The following is an 8,989-nucleotide window of genomic DNA, read 5'->3' as shown; positions in this document are numbered from 1 at the left end:
CAACCCCGCCTCCTTACCGCCTCAGTTCTATATTTCTTCGCGGCTCGGTGAAACACACCAATTTGAAAAACTAATGGAATGCATAGTCAATATAAAAAACTGGATTGCGAGTAATTTCTTACTGCTAAATTCTGAAAAAACAGAGGTGTTAATTATAGAACCTTAAAAACTCCGCTTGTTATAATCTAGAACACTGTCTAAGACTTGATGGTTGCTCTGTCAATTCTTCGTCATCAGTAAGGAACCTAGGTGTGCTATTTGATTGCAATCTTTCCTTTGCTAGAAAGCCACGTTTCTAGCATTTGTAAAACTGCATTTTTCCATCTCAAAAATATATCTAAATTACGGCCTATGCTCTCAATATCAAATGCAGAAATGTTAATCCATGCATTTATGACCTCAAGGTTAGATTATTGTAATGCTTTATTGGGTGGTTGTTCTGCACGCTTAGTAAACAAACTACAGCTAGTCCAAAATGCAGCAGCAAGAGTTCTTACTAGAACCAGTAAGTATGACCATATTAGCCCGGTCCTGTCAACACTGCACTGGCTCCCTATCAAACATCGTATAGATTTTAAAATATTGCTTATTACTTATAAAGCCCTGAATGGTTTAGCACCTCAGTATTTGAATGAGCTCCTTTTACATTATAATCCTCTACGTCCACTACGTTCTCAAAACTCAGGCAATTTGATAATACCTAGAATATCAAAATCAACTGCGGGCGGCAAATCCTTTTCCTATTTGGCGCCTAAACTCTGGAATAACCTACCTAACATTGTTCGGGAGGCAGACACACTCTTGCAGTTTAAATCTAGATTAAAGACCCATCTCTTAACCTGGCGTACACATAACATACTAATATGCTTTTAATATCAAAATCCATTAAAGGATTTTTAGGCTGCATTAATTAGGTAAACCGGAACCAGAAACACTTCCCATAACACCCTATGTACTTGCTACATCATTAGAAGAATGGCATCTACGCTAATATTTGTCTGTTTCTCTCTTATTCTGAGGTCACCGTAGCCACCAGATCCAGTCTGTATCCAGATCAGAGGGTCACTGCAGTCACCCGGATCCAGTACGTATCCAGACCAGATGGTGGATCAGCACCTAGAAAGGACCTCTACTGCCCTGAAAGACAGCGGAGACCAGGACAACTAGAGCCCCAGATACAGATCCCCTGTAAAGACCTTGTCTCAGAGGACCACCAGGACAAGACCACAGAAAACAGATGATTCTTCTGCACAATCTGACTTTGCTGCAGCCTGGAATTGGACTACTGGTTTTGCCTGGTCAGAGGAGAACTGGCCCCCCTAAACTGAGCCTGGTTTCTCCCAAGGTTTTTTTCTCCAATCTGTCACCGATGGAGTTTCGGTTCCTTGCCGCTGTCGCCTCTGGCTTGCTTAGTTGGTGTTACTTCATCTACAGCGACATCGTTGACTTGATTGCAAATAAATGCACAGACATTAACTGAACAGAGATGACATCACTGAATTCAATGATGAACTGCCTTTAACTATCATTTTGCATTATTGACACACTTTTTTTCCTAATGAATGTTGTTCAGTTGCTTTGACGCAATGTATTTTGTTTAAAGCGCTATATAAATAAAGGTGACTTGACTTGACTTACTAAGATGAAAGTTTTTGTCTTTTCCTTACTCAGAGTTGCTCTCAGATCAGTCCCGAATCGCTCTTAAGCTAAGACTCCTACATAAAAGTTTTTAAAATTAAGAGTTTTCTGAGAGGATTCTTAGATTACCTTTCATAGGTCACTTCGATGCTGTGGTGACGTCACCGAATGGGAACACCCCTCGGTGTGACGAATGTCTGAAGCCCTATACCATCCCGCCAATCCTATTTGCCAAATAGCGCTTGGCACCACCCCACGCGTGCACACGCATCGTATACCTGGGTGCCGCGCGCTATTTCGCTCATATTTCATTCCTTCAGGGAAGCGAATCATCTGTGCCCTAGGAATCATCTCGTGTTCTCAGCAGGTTTCTCCGAGCAGTGTAAACTCCTCTTCGCGGACGCCATGAATTTTCGCAAATGTAAGGAACCGTGTACCAGGTTCATCACAAAGGGAGACTCCCATGAAAGATGCGTAGTATGTTTAGTCTTACATCATGCACAGGCGGCGCTTAGCGGCCTTTCTTCTTGTCCATGGCTATGCAGCGATGCCTCCGGTGGAAGAGACTCTCGCCGAACATCTCGTGCCTAATTCGGCCGCGGCATGGAAGCCTCACCCCCTTCTTCCTTCTAAGGTGTGTCGAGTCACGTCCAGCCTCATCGGGAAATCCTACATGGCCGCTGGCCAAGCGGCTGCTTCGCTCCACTCTATGGCGGTCCTTCAGGCCTACCAAGCAGAGCTCTTAAAGGAACTCGATGAAGGGGAGGGTATCACACCCGACGCCGTGAAAGAGCTGCGACAAAAAGCTACGGATTTGGCACTATGCGCTACCAAACATACTGCTCGAGCAGTGGGCCGTTCCATGGCTGGTTTGATTACGGTCGAGCGCCACCTCTGGTTTAATCTCACCGATATCAAAGAAAAGGACAAATCTTTTCTTATGGACACTCCTGTTTCTAAGGACGGTTTGTTTGGAGAGGCTGTCACTTCGGTGGTGGAGAAATTTAGAGCAGCCTTCCGCCAGCTGATTCCTTGCAAGCGTTGCAGAAAGCGGAAATCTTGAGACCGCTAATGTTGTTTCTCACAATGGGTGTTACGCACCATTCATCATGGATACACCATTCAGTTTCGAAAAGGCCCGCCTCCATTCCGCGGAATTCTTCCCACGGTTGTGAAACCAAAGGAAATAGCGGTGCTGCGACAGGAGATGTCAACTCTGCTGAGCAAAGGGGCTATAGAGGAAGTACACCCCTCTCAGATGGAGTCAGGTTTTTACAGCCGCTATTTTGTGGTGCCAAAAAACAACGGCTGGTTGTGACCCATTCTGGATTTACGCTTTTTGAATCTTGCACTCAGGACGAGCAAATTCAAGATGTTAACGGTAAAGTCTATTTTGTCTCAGATTCAACCAAACAACTGGTTTGTCACGAACGATCTGAAGGATGCATACTTTCATATTCAGATCATCAAGAGACACAGGAAGTTCCTCAGATTCGCTTTAGAGGGCAAAGCGTATCAGTACCGCGTTCTTCCCTTTGGCTTAGCTCTGGTTCCCCATACTTTTTCAAAATGCATGGACGCAGCTCTGGCCCCGTTGCGGCTCCAGGGCCTTCGCGTGTTGAACTACTTAGAAAATTGGCTGGTGTTAGCACAATCGCAGACTCAAGCACACTCTCACCGGGTTCTTGTGCTGAATCATCTAAACAGCCTGGGCTTATGCACGAATTTCCAGAAGAGTGTTTTAATTCCCTCTCAATGGATAACCTTTCTGGGAATAGACTTGGACTCTCGCGCGATGACAGCAAACCTATCTCTCCCGTGCGCTCAGTCGATCGCGTCATGCGTGCGTCGCTTCGTAGCGGGTCGCACAGTGACGGTGAGCTTGTGCCTCAGACTTTTAGGTCTAATGGCAGAGGCATCCCCTGTAATCCGTCTGGGATTACTTCATATGTGCCCTTTTCAGTGGTGGAAGAAAAGTCGGAACATTTCACCCCGTTGTCTTCCGCATCGAATGATCTCGGTGACACGGAGGTGTGTTATGTCAATAAAATAGTGGATGTCAACCGAATTCCTTCTAGCCGGAGTTCGGCTGGGGATTTCTGGGGACGACGGATGCGTCTTTGACCGGCTGGGGAGCTGCTTGTCAAGGGCGCCCAGCTCACGGAGTGTGGACAGCGACACAACGCAGTTGGCATATAAACAGGTTAGAATTACTGGCAGTTTTTCTAGCTCTCCAGTATTTCTCGAATCTGCTGATCGGCCATCATGTACTGCTCAGGTCAGACAACATAGCGCTTGTGTCGTATCTGAATCATCAAGGAGGATTACGCTCTCGCACCCTGTGCAGGTTGGCGAGAAATATTCTTCTTTGGTCTCAGAACAGATTTCTGTCGATCCGAGTGGTTCATGTCCCCGGACGTTTGAACTTCGGAGCGGATTTGCTATCCAGACAGACTCTGGAGCAGGGGAATGGAGATTGCACCCCCAAACGGTGACCTCTTATGGCAGATTTTTGGAGAAACAAGAGTGGACTTATTCGCGTCGAGCATGACGCATTGCCCGCTGTGGTTCTCCCTATGCCCTCCATTGCCCCTGGGCTTGGATGAGTTAGCTCACAATTGGCCCAGAACCAGCTTGTATGCTTTCCCCCCGATTCGTTTAATTCCAGCGGTGTTACCCGGGATACGGCTGGACAGAGTGGAGCAGCTGCTGCTGGGGGCTCCGTGGTGGCCCACACAGCCATGGTTTGCGGACCTGATCAGTCTGTTAGCGGGCTCTCCATGGGAGATTCCCCTCAGACAGGATCTGCTATCGCAAGCGCAGGGAATGATTTGGCACTCAAGAGCAGCTTCTAGAGCAGCTTCTACGAGACGCTTATATGCTTTCAAATGGAAACTGTTTATGACCTGGTGTGGAATTCGTAATATGGATCCAGTTTACTGCCCAGTGGCTTCAGTACTGCTAAGACTCCTACACTCCCCTAAGTTCCTTCAGGACCGTTTCTCTGATGGAGTAACGCCAGCCACTCTGAAAGTTTACGTGGCAGCCATTTCAGCTAACCACGTATATATAGATGGTGCCTCAGTGGGCCGTCATCCGCTGGTTTCTCGTTTTATACAGGGTGCGCGACGGCTGAGGCCTTTCCGCCCTGTGCGAGTTCCTTCATGGGATTTATCTATTGTGTTGCAAGGTTTATCAGGGCATCCATTTGAGCCCCTGGAAACTATACCGGATAAAATCCTGACTCTGAAGACAGTTCTTCTTATGGCTTTATCCTCCCTCAAGAGAGTTGGGGATTTACAGGCTCTTTCTGTTTCACCCTCGTGCATGGAATTTGCACCGGGCTCTGTGAAGGTATTGCTGCAACCGAGGCCTAATTATGTCCCTAGGGTTGCTTCTAACACTTTCCGTTTTCAACAAGTGGTCTTGGAGGCTTTACCCCTGCAGAGGCGGGGACAGGAGATCTAAGTCTTTGCCCTGTCAGAGCGCTAAAGACTTAGGTTGATCGTACAGCCCCATGTCTTGAGTCTGAACAGCTGTTTGTCTGTTTCGGACATAAGAATAAACGCCATGCTGTCACAAAACAACGCATGTCCCATTGGCTGGTGGAGGCAATATCTTTAGCCTATGAGGCGCGCGGACTCGCTTCGCCCTTAGGAATTAGAGCTCATTCCACTAGAGCAGTGGCTTCTTCACAAGCTTTTCTCAGTGGGTCTTCTATGGATGATATCTGTGCTGCGGCAGGATGGTCCTCACCGAGCACTTTTATCAAGTTTTACAGTCTGGATGTGAGGATGGCTCCTGGCTATATATATATATATATGTATATATATATATGTATATATATATATATATATATATATATACATACATATATCTAACCTGTTTCTTTTTTTGGTTCTCTTCAGAATTGATCTCATGATTTTTTCTTGTTCAGACTACAATTTCATAACAACTCAGACTTTCTGCGCAGTAATGCCATGGAACCTTTATAGCCTATAATAGCTTCAATACTAAATTACTACATAATATATTTTTCTTCAGCAAATTTCAGTGAAATTTATGTTTTTGAAGGAATTAAACTCACAGCTTTACTGTTTGCAGAGCGAGACATTAAAATAATTTAATACACAGCCAACAGTTACATAAATGACAACTGAGTTTTCAGAGTTAACAGTTGGTTTATTTGTTTATTTATTATTTATTACATATAAATACACATAATATATAAATTACATATAAATCAATTCAATGCTTAAAATTAAAGCCATTGTTTTTTTTTGTTTTACATAAAAGTTTAACTTAAACAGTTTCTCTTCAAGATGCCCATGCTTGTCAATAATGTCTCGTTTAGATTTGATGAGCTTATGCGCTGATTTTCTGCAATGCAATTTTGAATCAGAAAGTTCTGCGGTTTACTGATATTTAGTATGATTGCTTGAGAGGTATTGACCGTAGCAAAATTAGGTGGTTATTCCATGTATCTGTGGGATGAATGAGGACAGTTACAGGCTTTTCCGAGCCAGTCACCAATCAAACCAGTTATGATGACTAATGACTCTAGATTTGGCAAATCCCAAACTGACTCTAGGTTTAAGCAAATCCCAAACAAGGGGTCAAGATTACAACATCGACCAACAGGGGCTAACTAGATCATGCTAACCTAACCAAACCTCAGATATAATCTCATTCTCTTTGGTCATTCTTTGAGGTTCTTGGTAGTTTTGTATATGATTTGTATATGGGTATTAACAACACAGTGTTCTGAATGGCCAAGGTGGGGCACGGGAGCGGTTTTGTGGGCACTGCCCATTCTGGCTGTCCATTTTTGATCAACAACACAAAGCACAAAACACAAAGACTCACTGCCTGTGATGACCAAATAGATTTTTTTGCTTGCCCATTTATGAGCTAGTAGCCTCAGTTTTATACCACTACAGTTTTTTTTCCATTACAAAATCCTCCTTACTTTCTTAAAGACATCCTTTTTCTGATGCACAAAGCACTAATGTTTTAATTCACTGAAAACCGTGCCTTCCATCCTAGGTCTGAAATCTTGCTTGTGTTCTCGCACTTTCAAACCAGAACCAATAAAATTTTTGTTGAAAAAATTCTGTTAAAAAAAATTCTAACAAAAAAAATAAATAAATAAAACAAAATAAAAAAATAAAAAATAAAAAAATGATAGTTTAAAATATTTTAATGATGCTAATATTTCTCAGCATTTTATTGCATTTTTGACCAAGTAAATATAGTTAGTTATTTAAAGAGAGCAGTACTAATTAAATGAAACTTTTTTTATGATTTGGAGAGAGGTCAGCTTTCATGTAACAAATTGCCTACCCATAGCTCTACTACATCACTATTGCCACAACATGCTTTATTGTGTAAACTTCACTTGTCTGACTCACACACGTCACATGTTCCTTTTCATCTGCAAGTTGTAACTTTAAGAACATTTTCTCATCAGAAAAGTTTCCTCAGAAAAGTAAATGTGCAACAAGTGTTCAAGTGTGTTTCAGGTGTTTGCAACATTTCCTGGTGAATTCAAAATGTTACTCGCGTCTTCTTTGTAATTATTTGTAAAATTTTCTAGCAATTCCTAAGTTCAATTCGTTTACATGCTTGTATCCCTAAAAGGATCATAAAAAGAAAAAAGCAGGTCAGTGCATGTTTCCTCTATAATACAGGATTTATGCGATCATGGATTTTGTGAGCTCATACAAGGAGGAAAGTGATTCACTACTCATCCCAGTGAATCATTCTTTTATATTCCAGTCAAAGTGTTTTCTAACACTGAAGTGAAAATCTTGTCCTCTTCCAGATGTGATTCTAAAATGAGAAGATCAATATTTAGTTAGTGTTTATAACATGACACTGATGTTTGATTGCACCATTGATTGATATAGATGGTAAAATACACATAACGGGTGTGTTTGCACATGTAAATACAGGTTAATACAGGTTTATGGCGTCCTGACCTTCTTCTTAATGTAAAAAGTACTTTCCTGCTAGCTGAGAAGTCCTTCACTGGCAACAGTAAATATTAGCAACTCAGATGGCTTGTTAATGGCCAAACCTTTGTTCCTGTGACACAACCAGTTTCATGAGGCCTGTAAAATCTAAACAGTACAGAGCGTCTCCACCTTCAAACGTGGCTGAATGACATACTATGCTCAGGACACGTGGAGAGACTGATTTATGTCTGAAGAAGACAGACAGGATTAAATCTTATGTGTGCTGCTTTACTGTTACCTTTCCAAAGTCAACTTAGCAGGAAGTTAAAAACAAAAAAAAGAAGAGAAAGCATCTTTTGTTGGCGTGTGTCAAGGAAGTCCCAGAATCGTTAAAAATGAATAATGCTTTGTGGGCATGAAAAACTTTTAGGAACAAAAAATGATACAGACAATACTGTCGATGTCCTGTTTCCTGATGTCACAAATGATGTTTAAAAGTACAGGGCAAAAATGATTGCACTGTTATGCTCTCAAAACATTTTCCTGCTTTCATTCCAAGAATTTAATCATGTTAAAATGTATGTTTTATAGGGCATTGCAGCGTAAACCACTCGAAGATGATGTCCTAAAAAACATCTGAACTGTCATGGAACAACATGTTACACTACCCGTAAGCATTATTGATCCTGTAAATGTTTCCTACCTCCATATCATAGCAAAACCACAACTTTTGAAACCTCCCCTGGGTGTTTCTTTGAGAGAAATATGACATTGTAACATATTACATGGCACTGTTTCATAGATGCATAGATAGGTCATGTGAGTTAATGAAAATACTGACTAAAAATAATGTTTTTCTGTTCCATTTATCTCTTTAAAGACAGCATTGCTTAAAATTCATCAGTTCTTTTCAGTAAAGAAGTACATAGTTTTGGAAGAAAAAATTACAATATGGCATACTATTCTATTTTTAATATGAAAATGAAATTTACAGGATTTATGCAGACATTTATCTAGTAAATAATTACAAATATTACATTTAAGAAATAGCCCTAACGTAATAAAATATTTGAATAGAATATTAATGTATTAAAAAAACGGTTTATTCACTATTTTGTGAATAGGAAGCAGGCCATCAAAAAAACAATGATCTCACTTTGGGACTCGCTTTGGGACTGGGATTCCCGAAGCACAAAGCCGCTATATTTCAGCTATTGGCATCGACACTTAAGGTGGGAAATTTTTCTTTGTGATAGCATTTGGGTTCTGAAAGAATTGTATAAAATGTATGCTGTTATCAACATAAAAAAAGGAGCAGAAACAGTGGGGTATAGGGTACTGGTCTTATCATTACCAATGATTTAGACATTTCATGACCTATTAATGGAATCCAA

Source organism: Carassius carassius, chromosome 8 (genome assembly GCF_963082965.1).
Source record: "Carassius carassius chromosome 8, fCarCar2.1, whole genome shotgun sequence".
Taxonomy (NCBI): Eukaryota; Metazoa; Chordata; class Actinopteri; order Cypriniformes; family Cyprinidae; genus Carassius; species Carassius carassius.
This window is presented reverse-complemented; position numbering follows the sequence as displayed.